Source organism: Prunus persica, chromosome G1 (assembly GCF_000346465.2).
Source record: "Prunus persica cultivar Lovell chromosome G1, Prunus_persica_NCBIv2, whole genome shotgun sequence".
Taxonomy (NCBI): domain Eukaryota; kingdom Viridiplantae; phylum Streptophyta; class Magnoliopsida; order Rosales; family Rosaceae; genus Prunus; species Prunus persica.
The window spans coordinates 14,113,786-14,128,139 of record NC_034009.1 but is presented as its reverse complement, the minus strand read 5'-3'; positions in this window follow the sequence as shown (position 1 = coordinate 14,128,139).

The window sequence follows — 14,354 nt, the reverse complement described above, 5'->3', positions numbered from 1 at the left end:
AAGAGAGTTTGGGGCGGTGACTAGTATTTTTGGATAGGTCGTACTGAGACGAGTTCGTAAACACGTAGTGCGCTCGAATCGGAGTTGTAACGAGAGAGATATGGTCAAAAGAAATCCAGTGGCATAATCGTAATTATTTCAAAATGGGATTTTTATAAAAATCTGATTTCTCTCTCTCTCTCTCTCTCTCTCTCTCTCTCTCTCTCTCCCTCCCTCCAGCGAGCTCTCTCTCTCTCCCCCGTCGGTCTCTCTCTCTCTCTCTCCTCGAAACTCCGGTCACCGGCCACGGCTGTGGACGGGGCCGGTACCAAAATGACTGGGGCGTCGCCCTCTTCCAGCCTCAGCCGAATTCCGCCTCCAACTGCCATGGTTTCGTCAAAAAATGGAGAAGAAGCAGCCGGTGTCGTCCGATCTTCGCCGCCGTCGATCTCTCTCTCCTCCGGCCACCGATTCCGACAAGCGAGGTATGGTTTCTTACCTACTTTTCATGCTCTAGCTGCCTGTTCGGTAGGATTGGATCGATTCTTAGCGTAGCCAATTCGATTCTCGAATTGAAATTCGGCCAGTTTTGGGATCGCTATTCCGACCACTTCCGATTAGTTTTTGGGGTAGGTCCAAGAACAAAAGTGGCTCCAAATAGGGTGTTATACCTAGGGAGGAGTTTGGAGCCGTGGTTTTGAGATTTTCCTGCGATGCGTAATCGCTTTGGACACCTAACGCTGCCGGCGTGTGTGGCGGCGCGTGGGCGAGGGTTGTGGAGTTGCACTGTGTCTCGATGAGATCCTTAGGTTGTCACGAGTGCGTAGGATTTCACGGATCTCAATTCGAACGTCGTTTGACTATCAAACGGACGATCGCATATTGTGCGTTATCCGGGTTCGATAGGTTGGGACCGTTGGATGGTCTCGAATATAATATATGTTAATTTAGGTATTTCTAGGACCGTGTAGGAATTCACGGATTGTGAATCAGAGCCCCGGATGTTCCGAATAAATAATTTAAAATTTATGTTTTATAATAACCGTCAGATTGTGCGATCGTAGCGATCTGACCGTCCGATCTGAACCAAACTTGCAGGACGAGTGTCCTATACCTTGCAGAACCCATAGAAACTTTCGGATCGAAATTTGGAGGTCGTGGTCCCCGTGGGCCCGTTTGACCAGGGTTAGGGTAGTTTGACCCTTTGTTGACCATGAGTCTCCCAGAGTAATCTCATCTTCCCAGGGGGATTAACGAATGTTAGACTATTGTTGAGGTTTACACAATATTAGAAGTAAATTATATATTTATAAATGTTTGTAAAGGTATAAAGAGAGTCTAGAATGTCAGTTTGAAGTGCTTTACGCACTACCTTAGGCACATCCCCAGATTTTTGTTACACTACACGTACCACCCTGTGAAAGTTAGGTCCCACGCGGCGTAGGTTATTCGGCGTGTGGACAGGCCCCATACGTGGCATTGGTTGTACCGGCGTATGGGGAGATTATGTGATAATATGTTGAGGTCGCACGTGACGTAGGTTATCCGGTATGTCGACAGACCCCATACGTGGCGTTGGTTGTACCGGCGTATGGGGAGATATTGTGATATGATGTTCAGGTCTCGCGTGGCGTAGGTTATCCGGCATTGAGACAGACCTCATACGTGGCGTTGGTTGTACCGGCGTATGGGGAGATTATGTGATATTATGTTGAGGTCGCGCGTGGCGTAGATTATCTGGAGTGTCGACAAACCCCATACATGGTGTTGGTTGTACCGGCGTATAGAGAGATATGTGATATGATGTGCAGGTCTCGCGTGGCGTAGGTTATCCGACGTTGAGACAGACCCCATACGTGGCGTTGGTTGTACCGGCATATGGGGAGATATTGTGATAGTATGGTTTGATCGCACGTGGCATAGGTTATCTGGCGTGTTGACAGGCCCCATACGTGGCGTTGGTTGTACCGGCGTATGGAGAGATAATGTGAAATACAAAGAAATGAAATAAAGTATTGCCTATATGTGGAATTAAGTTTTATAGAAGAACTACGTGTGGCTTGATCCCTTAGTGAGGGTACGTAGGCAGCCTAACGTTATTAGATGCAGCCGCAGACATAGATGTGATTGTGTTAGGAGGTTAAAACCTCGTATGTGGAAATTTAGTAGTTATAATTTATATTTGAATTTATCGTTTGCCTTGTTTAAGGCATGAATTGATTTGCTAGCATGCTTGGTAGTTGAGAATTATTGGAAGGCCGAAGGCCGTTTATGTGATTTGCATGAAATTATATTGTGCATGCTACCCGTTGGGAATATTAAATGTGTTTTTATGCAGGTTGAAATTTTTGGGAAATGTCTAATTTATAGGGGAGACTCTGCCGAAATTTCGGCAGAAAGTCTTGGTCTTTAGTAAGTGGGCCCGACATCAGGGTGATGTCGGGAATTCCACAAGCTTTGCCTCGGGTTTTGGAAAATTCGAGGCAGGTCCTTTCATGTGATCATCTCAACTGAGCTGGAGATATTTTCAAGATGTGTTGTTGGTGTAGATGAAGCTGTGACTTTTTCACATTTGCCATAGCCAACAAAAATGCATTTGACAGCTGAGTCTGCTAATTTATACCTCAATTGACTAGGAACATGGCAAAAACAGATGGAACCAAACACTCTTAAGTGTTTAATTCCAGGCCTTCTCCCACTAAAAGCTTCAAAAGGAGTTGTGTTCTCTAAAGCCTTTGTAGGACATCTATTTTGAATGTAGACAGCAGTATTCACTGCCTTTCCCTAGAACATGTATGGTAGTTTCTTCTCATTCATCATTGCCTTGCTCATTTCTACTATTGTCATGTTCTTTCTCTCAGCAACTCCATTTTGCTGAGGTGAATAGGCCACAGTTAGTTGTCTTTCCAACCCAATTTCATCACAAAATTGCAGAAATTCAGTGGAGATGTATTCTCAACCTCTGTCACTTCTAAGTTTCTTGATTTTGTAGCCACTTTGCAATTCCACCATAGCTTTAAACTTCTTGAAAATATTAAACACTTCTGACTTAAATTGCATGAAATATACCCAGCACATTCTAGTGCATTCATCAATGAAAGTCAAGAAGTATTTATTTCCCCCTATTGTAGTAGTTTGCATAGGTCCACAGACATCTGAATGCACCAGCTCTAGTGACACACTTGCTCTCCACGTTTTCTCTTTACCAAACGCTTCTCTGTATGCTTTTCCAATTGCACACCCTTGACAGATTCTCTCTGCATTGCCTATTTCAAGTAATCCATAGACCAGCTCTTGTTGTTGTAACAACCTCAGACTCTGCAGATTCAAGTGACCAAAACCTCCTATGCCAACACCTGCCTTCATAGCTATAGAATTTGCATACTTTAGTGAAAGTGGAAAACATCTATTTCCTGTCATGGAAACTTTTGCCACTAAGTTTTCCATGGAGCTGTCATCAAATATCTCCACCATGGAATTTCCAAAAAATAGGTAATAGCCTTGTTCTACCATCTGACCCACACTAAGCAAGTTCTCATCCAACCCTGGTACAAGCATGACTTCTTTAATGTATCTAGGACCAGATTTTGTGTCAATTACCAGAGTTCCCTTCCCAGTTGCTTGCACCAAGTCTCCAGTGCCTATTTTTACTTTTGCAGTGACCTTGGTGTCAATATTGATTAGAAGAGATGCATGTGAAGTCATGCGGTTGCTACATGCACTGTCCACATACCACACACCATTATTTTTCACTATTTCAGCAGCATGGTAAGCATAGAACATAGTGCCTTCTTCTTCCTTGTGTGATGCATAGTTAGCAGCTTGATCTGATCTTCCTTTGCAGTCTTTGGCTATATGACCAAACCTATCACATTTATAACACTTAGGTTTGCCTTTGAAGCAGCAAACACCATAGTGCAACTTGTCACAAATTTTACAAGAAACCTTAGCTCCTTCAGTCTAATTTTCCTTCTTGCAATTGTTTTCAGACTTGGTATCCCACTTCTTCCCTTTCTGAGATTTCCAATTCTTCTTAGACTTGGAACTACTAGCTTGTCATGTGTTTGATTGGTCTCTAGACCCTACATTTAGGCTGTAAAATGCCTTTTCTGTCACTCTCTCATTATGCCTTAGTAAGCGTTGTTCATGGGATTTTAGGGAGACTATAACCTCCAGGACCCCTATGGATTCTGTATCCTTGGTTTCCTTTATAACTTCAGCAATGGAATCATATTCTCTGGACAAGCTGATCAACAGTTTCTGAACAATCCTTTGTTCAGTTAACTCTTCACCATATGCCTTCATTTGATTTACTAGCTCAAGCAGTTTAGTGACATATCCAGATAGAGATTCATCATTATGCATGAGAGTGTATTCAAATTCTCTTCTAAAAGCTTGAAGTTTCACAGATCTTACCTTCTTGTCTCCTCTAAATTCTTGCTGCAGAATTTCTCATGCTTCCTTGGCTGACTCCTTCAAAGTAATTCTGGGAAAAATGTCATCAGAAACTGCATTCTGGATCAGTCCCAATGCCTTAGCATCCTTTGCAATATTTTCTTCCAAGTTGAGCTTCTGAGCCGTGGTCAGAGCTTCACCATCTTCCTTCTTCACTGGTTCGAAGCCCATTTCCACCATATCCCGGAGTTTGTGGGACTTGAAGATCGTACACATCTTGATTCTCCATAAATCATAATTGCTGCCATAGAAAATGGGAGCACGTAACTCTCCCACTCCAGATCCAGCCATGTGAGACTAGAAATAGAGAAACTAAGGGAAGAATTGCTACTTCTGCACAACGCGCAGTCTCAGATCTGAACCTGCGCCCAGTCTCAGAATTGTAGAGAAAGTATTTGAAGAAATGCAGCAGAGAAAAAGAGAGATGGTGCGAGAGAGAGAGAAAGAGAGAGAGAGAGAGAGAATATTACTCAGCTCCAATAGCAATTGAATGCAACGTACACACACTTTTCATTTCTAACAGAACATTCCTTTTGTACAGCAGAGAATATGATCTCAGCCATACAATTTAGTGTCAGCAATATGAGCTGCACACTTGGCATGAGCTAGGACCTATGAGACCTACACTCTAGAATGAAATCTAAGCCTTACACCTGTCTAGCTAACAAACTTAAACCAGTAAATAATTTACGTTTCAACAAAGCAGGCATGTAATAGTAAGGAACACCATCGGTCGAACTTCCAGACCCAAATAGTCATCTTTTCTCCGTGCAGTTATTCAAGTCACGTTTAATATATTGATTTTCGTTGCCTTTGATGTGCTTGAGTGAGCTGATAGCACAGCATTGGCTATCCTGAAATGATCCCAGGATTGAGGAGGCACCAATGAAGACTCTAGCTTAGGCAGTGTCTCCGGGTGGCAGTTTTCAATCCCCACCTCTGCATTATTCATAAATAGCACTTTAGCTTTTAAAAAAGGACACAAAGTATCTTACTTCACCAGTAAAGGTCAAAACAAGTGATGCAGTCCATTTCTTTTTCTTTTTTGTTTGAAGGGTTGATCAAGATTTTGGTGAAAACATAAGACATGAAAAATTGATAATCCCAATAATCTCTAAGACACATGCTGAATCGTCAATAGAATATCCGTTGGAAAGAAAGAAACAGGATTATTTCAAGTAACAGAACAAATCACAGGGGCATATGTTCGAAAGAAAACCTGAGTCTTGCTTGAAATTACTTCAGTGCCTATCCAGTGCATCACCGTCTCTATGATGGTCCAGTGATATGCATCTTCACGCTCATTTCCATCTTTACTTCTGCCCCTTCCTGGAAGTAACAACCCCTGAACAAAACATATTGAAATCCTTCCACCAGGAGGAAAATCCAGACCAAAAAGGAAAAACAGAGGTCAATAGGTTTAAAACTCTGAGTAAATTAAAGGCTTGGTGATTCATCAAACACTTTATCTTTCATATTGCAAAGTTTGGTGACATATGGTTGAGGGCACCAAGACTGCTGTGGCGGTTTTTCTCTGGTGAGCTTGAATTGATCGTGACTAGTATCGGATTCAACATAAGGAGAGTTGAAAGAACTCCGACGAACTTGAAACACACAATTTGTTCAATAAAACATGGGTTACATGCCCATATTATTGACCAATTGTTTGTGAAAATATTGGTAACTAATTAGTTTTATTTTTTGTATTGTTTATTGAGTAACATTATAAAATCACATCCAATTTCTTTTCTTTTCATAGAGTCTCTTGTAGATAATGTTGATACTTAAAATACGCATAAAACACAATGCATTCCAAAAATTATCCATGATCAGCATTTCCTCTAGCAATTTCACAAGGCACTAACCTCTGTCAAAAACAAAGTTCCTAGACATTCAAACTGAGATGAGATCCATATAATACCAATTCCTGAAGAACATGAAAAATAAGATCCATCATTTTGATCATTAGTTGATTTCATTTCCTCTTAATTCATTTGCTAATACATTGTTTCTCTGCATTATTAACCCTTTGAGTTGCCTCATCTGCCCTCCATCATCAGCCCGAATCTTGGGGACTGAGGTCCATCTCTCTGTCCAGAATGCTAGTCTGGTTCAGGCTATGTTTTATGTGGTGCCTTTCAGATATAATCACCGAGCTTAGTGGAACCAGTATCATCTCTCGATAGTACAATCCTCTGTTATTCTAATCTGCATTTAAAATTAGAAAGATAAACAATATAAAAACAAAAACAAAAAACAAAAGATAGGAAATAAATGGCGTTCTCTGTAATTTACCTCGTTATACAAGTTTTCAAGTTGCTCTTTGGCCTGTGAAAAGTTATTTGAGCATCAGTGACACACTGTCAAAATGTTGTTTGTGCATTATTAAACCACAGTTACGAAGAGTCCCAATTCTCTTGATTTAGAAGCATGAGATTCAGATCCACATATAACATTCTTACAAAGTAGAAAACAGTTTGTTGATGCTCAAAATGGCCCGGCCAATAGTGAGTCCAACTTAGTGATTAGGTATGCGGGGTCTTCAGCAGGGAAGAGAGCTGAGGGCCTTGGTGAAATATAGGTTGATGGGAAACCTGCAGAAGACAAAGTGGGAGAAGCAATCGTTAAGCTTCGGACACCGGTGTGGTGCCGGCCGAAGACTCTCCGATGCCTAAGTCAGTTACAAGTAGTAATTCTGGCAGAGTAATAGTAAAAGTGGGAGAATAGTTGTCCTTTTTACCTGGGTACTGTTCCCTATTTATAGGGAGGTGAGAGTAGGAGGTTTGCACAAAGTTCCAATGTGGGACTTTGTGCAAGCCGTTGTGGTGGCGACACGTGTCCTGGAGATTAGGTTTGGCAGCTGGGAGCTTTGGTAGGTGTCTGGCACCTCGGAAGTGTGTCTTCCTTCGGCACAGGAGAAGGCGTGGCTGCCTTGGTGCTAGTCACTTTGGTGCTGGGTCTGCTCGGTTCATTATGGTGTAAACAGTAGTCCCCCAAGTTCGCGGTCGAGAAGTAACTTCTGGGTTGGGAACTTGTGAGTTTTGTAATTGTAACCGAGCATTCCAGCTTCGTTGGAGTCGTAGGGCACTCCCTAGTCCCCCAAGTTGGCAAGCTAGGAGTTGCGTCAACACATGGTAGCTGGGTACCTGGGTACTTGGGCATGTTGCAGATAAGATGGGAGCTGGGTCAGTAGGGGAGCCAGACTTTCGAAGGAGCCAGGTCTTGTGGAAAATTTCGGAGACTCCAATTCTTCCATGGCTCTTGCCGTTCGGCAAGGGTCTAGCTCCCTTTTTTTTTTTTTTTTTTTTTTTGGTGAATGGCCGGGCCATTTGGAAATTTTGGACTCTCCATAGTTCCTCCATGGCCCTTGCCGTTCGGCAAGGGTCTAGCCAATTTTTTTTTTTTTTTTTGAATGGCCGGGCCTTCTTGGAGTGGGTCTTCGGCAAGTGGCTGGAGTTGGGCCCGAGCTGGGCTTCGGCAAGTAAGAAGGGCTAGGGCTTTATGAGGAGGGGGTATAAAAATTAGGAGATGGCCACCATGCCGTTCAGCAAGTTGCATTCGGCACCTGGGGTAGGGTTTGGAATTGGGAGTAGAGAAAACAAAAAGCTTGGAAATTTGATCTTGCCGTTCGGCAAGTCCTTGGAGTCACGGTTTTGGGCTTGCAGGTATTTTGGCTGCGATCAAAGGGAACAAGGCTTCGGTCCTTCGGCAGGCTGCGGTTGGTGATCTTCGGGTTGTCCTTCGGCAAGCTGCACAAACTTGGAAGGGTTGGCTGAAGCCTACCGATCGGCAGGGGCAGCTTGAGGAAATTGAAGCCGTGTGCAGATTTGGCAAGTCCTTCGGCAGGTGGTTTCGGGCAAGGGTGGTGCAGCAGCTGGAGTAGTTCGGCAATTGATATTGCCGTTCGGCAAGGGGTTGGCGACGGCTGGCTGTTTTGGCGAGCAAGGCGTCGCGCAAAGAGTTGGACAGCCTTGGTGATTAAGGCTTCGGCAAGGAAAGTTGGGCAGCTTGTTCGGCAGGTGTGGTGCTGTGCCGATCGACAGGTTCTGGCCGAGGTGCAGTTGAAGTGCTGCTGAGATCAAAGGGGAGCCGCGACTGATCTTGCCGTTCGGCAAGAGGCTTGGGTCGAAGGGGCTGGGCAGTTTTCTAGGCAGGCTGTGCTGTCCGAGGAGGTTGAAGTGCTGCCGACTGGTCTTGCCGTTCGGCAAAGGACTTGGCGGCGGCTGAGTGGTCCTGCGGCTGGAGGCTTCGGCAGGGCTGTGCGGCTGCTTCGGCAAGGCGGTTAGGAAGGTCTTCGGCGCAGCAGCTGGTTCTGCCAGCTGTGAGAGGTGCTTCGGCAGGTTGTGTGCTTCGGTATGGTCTCCTTTCCCTCGTATTTCATGCTTGCATAGCCCTTGCAGTTCGGCAAGGGTGCCTTGAGCAGATTTTATTTGGACCGTTGTGTTGATCAAAGGTGATAGGCCCGAGCGAAATTGGAGCTAGGCCATTGGCAAGAGCACGGCCGAAAATAGCTGGGGCGAAAAAATAGTTGGGCCGAAAATAGCTGGGCCGAAAAATAGCTCGGTGTGGAGAGTGGTTTGGCCGAAAAGGAGCGGGGTTTTTGTGCTGTCACTTAGCCTCTCGAGTTAGACCCTCCATAAGGCAGGTGAGTTCCCTATTTGTTGCTTCCCGGGGCTTGCCGTTCGGCATGTCGAGCCATGATATATGTTGTGAAATGTATTTGGGTGCCTTGATCAAATTTGGGCTTAGCCTTAAACAAATTAGGGCCCTAGCCTTGTAATAGGATTGGGCTTATGAAGTAGGCTAGCACACTTGAAATTTTGGGGTCTCCATTTTGTGTTTGCACGGGCCTTGCCGTTCGGCAAGGTCCCCAAATTTCTCCCGATTGTTTATTGTTTCTTGTTTGTATATTTGAAAATTGAATTTCAAATTGTGTGTAGGTACAAGGGATTTAGGAGGGAATATGAAATGGTGCTAGGGTTTGCTCGTGAAACGAGGCGTGGGTACCCTTAGTTGGCTACAAATAGGAACTTGGAGTGGTGAAGGCACCACACTTGAGTTGAGTTGAGAAAAATTGTGAGAATTTGAAGGGGAGGAGAGGCGATTTCTGGCGATTAGTTTGTGGTGGTGCTTGTGACTGAGGTGATTTCCGGCGATCCATTCGTGGTGCTACGAACAAGGTTAGACCTTATTTCGCTAGAACCCTTGAATTGAAATGTATTGTTTTGCATGAACATGTTGAAGGCTAGGAAGAACACATTGAACATGAGCATGAACATGATGAACACGTTGAACATATGTGTGAACATGTAGAATTCTTGCCTGGTATGAAGATTTGGCAAATTTTTGTTGTTGTGGTTCAATCATCTCTGCATGTGCATTAGTTCCTTTTTCTTGTTTGTGCATATTGTAGATGTCTGAAAGGTCTGATAGAGAAAGTCCTAACCCTCCTGCCTTTGGTGGGGATAACACTGAGAGTGAAGAGCCCAGCCAATATATTTGTTCTGAAGAGGAGAGTTCAGGGACAGAGGGTATGGTAGAAGGCATTATAGAAAGTAGGATGATAGGGCGTGGGACTGAGGGGGGTGAGCCATCAGTAGACTCTGGGTCGGCTGCATATAGGGAGATGCAGAGGAATTACATAGAGTTAGAGGCTATAGCGAACCGGGTTCTAGCCTTGCCTCATACGCAAGAGGTGGGTTCGAGTAACCAGGCATCACCATCAGGGTCCGTGGGTATAGCCGGGGCTTCAATTTCAGAGGGAGTAGACATTCGGGTTGGTGTCCCATTGCCGAGGCGGAATACGCTTACAGAAGCGAAGTTGGCCCAGCTGCGGAAAGATTTTTGTGTGCCAGCTTATGTGGGCTTGAGGTTACCCACGGAGGCTGATGTAGTCAGATATCCTTCGGATGGCTCCGTGATGATTTTTACAGATATGTATCGGCATGGCTTCAGACTACCGTTTCATCCGTGGGTTCAGATGATGTTGGCCAAGTTGGGGTATGCACCGGGGCAGTATAATCCCAACTTTTGGATTCTTCTTCATGGGGTGTATATTGCTTGGTGGTTGGCTGGGTTAGGGGAGCCAACGTTCGAGCAGTTCATGTACTTGTATTCTATTTCGAAGCAGCAGGGGAATTTTGGCTGGGTACAGGCGAATTGCCGAAAGGCGAGGGAGAGAGGCTATTTTATTGGGCACAAGCCAACTACGCAAAAGTCCTGGAGGAACAGGTGGTGCATGGCTTATGGGAACTGGGAGAGTCCGCCAGGAAAGAGCGTTGTCCAACACATTCCTACCCACTTCCAGTCTATAGGTCCTTGGCCCCATTCCTTAAGACTGTTTGATGTTTGATAGTGTTTTGCTGTAGCTCTTGTTCTTGGTTCTCTATTTTGTCTGTGCCAGTATAAATGGCTAAGTAGTATCTAACCTTTGGTGCAGGTTCAGTGAAGTGGGGGCCTATCTCCAAGGAGCAGGAAGACGAGGTTGAGTGGGTGAGGGCGCAGCTGTCGGAGACCGAGCGCGAGTGCGAGAACCTAGTCACTCAGAAGAATTTGTTTGAGTCCGGACTCCTTCAAGGAAGTAAGTACCTGGGGCACATTTATGAGTTGTGTGCTGGGCCTTTTGTGGTTGGGACTAATGTAGTTGTTTTGTTTGTTTGGACAGTGGCTGGCATCATAAGGGGGAACACGAAGGTGGCTGTAGACATTGATGAGGCCGAGATGCAAAAGCGGCTGAGGGAGTCTCGGGCCAAGAAAGCTGAGAAGAGTGCTGGAAAACGACCCAGGGATGATGATGAGGGTCGGGTCGCGGACGTGCTGGGGAAAAGGAAAGCCTTGGAGGAGGCTCATCAGCATGTGATGGGGTCAGGGCCGAGACTTCCGCCCTTTGATCTGCAGGCACCGCCGAAGCTACCCTTCGGCATGGAGGACGTGTTCGCTGAAGGGGTAGAGAAGGTAGATTTCGGCAGGCTACGCCAGCAGAAGAAGGAGGTCAACCTGGCTATGCACCGGCAGGAGGTGCCTTTAGTGAACGTCTTCCTGGAAGGCGTGAAGAGCGACCCTGAGGCTCTGGCGAGGACTCCAGCTTCTTCCTTCATTGACCGGGCCCAAAAGACGATCCTCACCTCTGCCTATGTAAGTGTTTAGGCCATTCTTGAATGTATTTGTGTTGGATTATTTTTGTGTGGATTGACTAACATGGTTTTTGTTTTGCAGGCCTTTGGCGAGATGTACGTCAGTATGGCCAAGGCTGACAAGGAGATCCAGAGGCTGAAGAGGCGGGATGGCTAGCCAAGAGCAAAATGGCAGAGGCGCAGGAGGCCATCCGAGAGAAGAACGCCTTGTTGGTTCAAAAGGCGGCCCTGGCCAAGGAGGTGGAGGAGCTGAAGAGATCGAAGGCCGAGAAGGTGGCTGCTGCCCGAGTCGAGGCGATTGAGTCCTTTCGATCCTCAGAGGAGCTGAAGAGCTATATCATGGACCGACTGGTTGATGAGCAGCTTCGCTGGGAAGATAGGTTGGTTAGGTTCAACCCCTCGGTGGAGATTAACTTTGACACCAGTGGCGAGCCTCCTGCTCAGACCCCTCCTGCTGATGCTAGCGCCCTGACACCAGAGGCTGAGCCGGCCACTGAGGATGCCCCGTTGACCGAGTCTTGAAGGCGTTGCCTTCGTTATGTGTTATAGTGATTTTGTACTTTAGTGATTGTGTTGGAACAGTTTATTTTGTTTATGTATGAACACTTGTCCTTGCCTGGAGCAAGGGTGTTTTTATTTATGATATGAGACTTGTGTGATATCAATTGTGCTAGTAAAGTAATAGCCATGTGAATGCATGAAAATGAGCCGGAGTCAGGCGTTTCATTTAAATAGGTGCCGAAAGGCAGAAGGTACAAGTGGTCTAGGGTCTAGATACCTTACTTCTACCTTACAGTAAATAATCAAGACCAAAGTATTGTCCTAGGGTCTAGATATGTTTACTTGTAATAGTACTTGAGGTGTTCAGCATTCCACGGGTGAGGCAGCGTCTTGCCTGTGGAATCACGAAGCTGATAAGTGCCGGGGCGGCAGATTTTGATAATCTCATAAGGACCTTCCCATGTAGGGCCGAGGGTACATTCGTTGGGATTTTTGGTAGCCAAGGAAACTTTGCGCATGACCCAGTCCCCAATTTTGAAAGCACGGGGCTTGACTCGAGAGTCGTAATATTTGGCGATCCGTTGTTTGTACGCGACATTACGCATGCTCGATTGGTCCCGGAGCTCATCAATGAAGTCGAGGTTGAGGGCCAACTGCTCGTCATTGGCCGTGGCATCGTAAGTGGAGGTTCGGTATGTGGGCTGGCCAATTTCTACCGGAGCCACGGCCTCGGTTCCAAAAGATAGGGAGAACGGTGTTTCACCCGTGGATGTGCGGAAGGTGGTGCGGTATGACCAGAGTACTTCTGGGAGTAGTTCTGGCCAGCAGCCCTTGGCTTTGTCAAGTTTTGTCTTGAGGGTCTTCTTGATAATTTTGTTCACGGCTTCGACCTGGCCATTGGACTGAGGATGGGCTGAGGAGGCGAAACACAGACGAATCTTGAGGTTGGAACAAAATTGTTTGAATTTGGCGTTGTCAAATTGCCGGCCATTATCGGTGACGATGGAGTTGGGGATGCCGAAGCGACATACAATGTTTTGCCACACAAAGGATTCGATGCGAGCCGCAGTGATGGTGGCCAAGGCCTCGGCCTCAGCCCACTTGGTGAAGTAGTCTACGGCCACGACTGCATACTTGACTTGGCCCTTGCCCTCTGGCATAGGTCCAATGAGATCCAGTCCCCATTGGGCAAATGGCCAAGGGCTGACGATGGCAGTCAACGGTTCAGCCGGGAGTTGTGGAATGTTGGCGAATCGCTGACACTTGTCGCATTTCTGGGTGAATTCCTGGGCGTCAGTGTGGAGCGATGGCCAGGAGTATCCTTGGCGGATTGCCTTATGGGCCAGCGAGCGTGCGCCCGAGTGATTACCGCATATGCCTTCATGGATTTCTCGGAGGACATAGTGACCCTCCTCTGGAGTCAGGCATCGGAGGTAAGGAAGGCTGAAACCCCGCTTGTATAAGGAGCCGTTAATGATCAGGTAACGGGCAGAGCGATGGCGAACGCGTCGTGCTTCTGCCGGATTAGCCGGTAGTGTTTGGTTCTGTAAGAACTGGAGGATGGGGTCCATCCATGTAGGGCTGTGATCAATAGTGCAGATGAGTGGGGCTTGTGTGCTGGGCTGGGCCAAAAACTCGATGTGGATGTGGCGACCCATTCCTTGCTCCAAGGCTGATGCCAACCTGGCTAGTGCATCGGCATGGCTATTCTCGGAGCGCGGCACTTGCTTGATAGAGTGGGCGTGGAAGGTCGCCAGCAAGTGCCGAGCGTGCTGGAGGTAGGCCGTCATAGAGGCATCCTTAGCCGTGAAGTCCTGGTTGACCTGGTGGACCACGAGTTGTGAATCGCTGAATATCTGAATTTGCCTGGCGTCCATCTCTTTGGCTAATCGAAGACCAACTAAGAGTGTTTCATATTCGGCCTCATTGTTGGAGGCTTGGAATTTGAAGCGAAGGGCGTACTCGAGGGCAACCTTGTCTGGGGAGATGAGAACGAGGCCAGCCCCACAGCCCTGGGCATTAGAAGAGCCGTCTACGAATAAGGTCCACAGGGGCTGGGTTAGGTCGAGATTGCCTTCGGTGGGGGTTTGGTCCTGGCTGGGAGGGGGATTGGGTTCGGTTATGAGCTGGGTAGCTGCGGAAGCTTGGGGCTCCGTGAATTCGGATAGGAAGTCAGCAACGGCCTGTCCCCTTAGAGCCGGGCGGGGTTTGTAATGGATATCAAACTCGCCAAGTTCAATGGCCCACTTAATCAGCCTCCCAGAAGTTTCTGGCTTCTGCAACACC